This window comes from Triticum dicoccoides, chromosome 7A (assembly GCF_002162155.2).
Source record: "Triticum dicoccoides isolate Atlit2015 ecotype Zavitan chromosome 7A, WEW_v2.0, whole genome shotgun sequence".
In the NCBI taxonomy this organism is placed as follows: domain Eukaryota; kingdom Viridiplantae; phylum Streptophyta; class Magnoliopsida; order Poales; family Poaceae; genus Triticum; species Triticum dicoccoides.
Window position 1 is genome coordinate 743,334,338 of NC_041392.1, and position 625 is coordinate 743,334,962.

The window sequence follows — 625 nt, forward strand, 5'->3', positions numbered from 1 at the left end:
TTACGAATTTGATCGGCCGAATGCAGCTGGCCCCTAATGGCCTGCTAAAGGAAGATTTTGATCTTGGGTGGAACCTTGGCCGCCCAAACCTGCTTGAATTTAGAAGCGGGGTCCCAGAAATGAGACGAGAATATAAAGACTTGACCGAAAACGTCCCGGAAGCCACGTGAGGCCAGACCATAGTGTTCTCCTCCTCCGAGAGAAAAGGGAACATGGCAGCAAGGTGATGCGAGTCACCCAACTCTGCCGGAGAGAGGGATCTCCTGAGGCCTAGGTCCCAATCTTTGCGAGAGAGCTCAAATATTGAGATTACAGGGTTAGAACAGTAAGAAAACAACACAGAGAAAGAAGTAGCTAATGGTCAGTCACCGAATGAACAGTCTAACCAAAAACGAGTAGAGACATCATTCCCAACAACGTACTTAAAATGTTCACGAAACAAGTCACGAGCTTTGACCAAATCTTTCCAAAACTGGGAGCAAAGAGAAGCCAAGGCAAATATGGGACTGCAAGAAGGAAAATACTTAGCTTTCAGTAGATCAAATCAGAGAGTACCAGGGCTAGCCATCATAATCCTCCACCACCACTTGATGATCAAGCATTTATTCATAACCGCGGTGTTCAA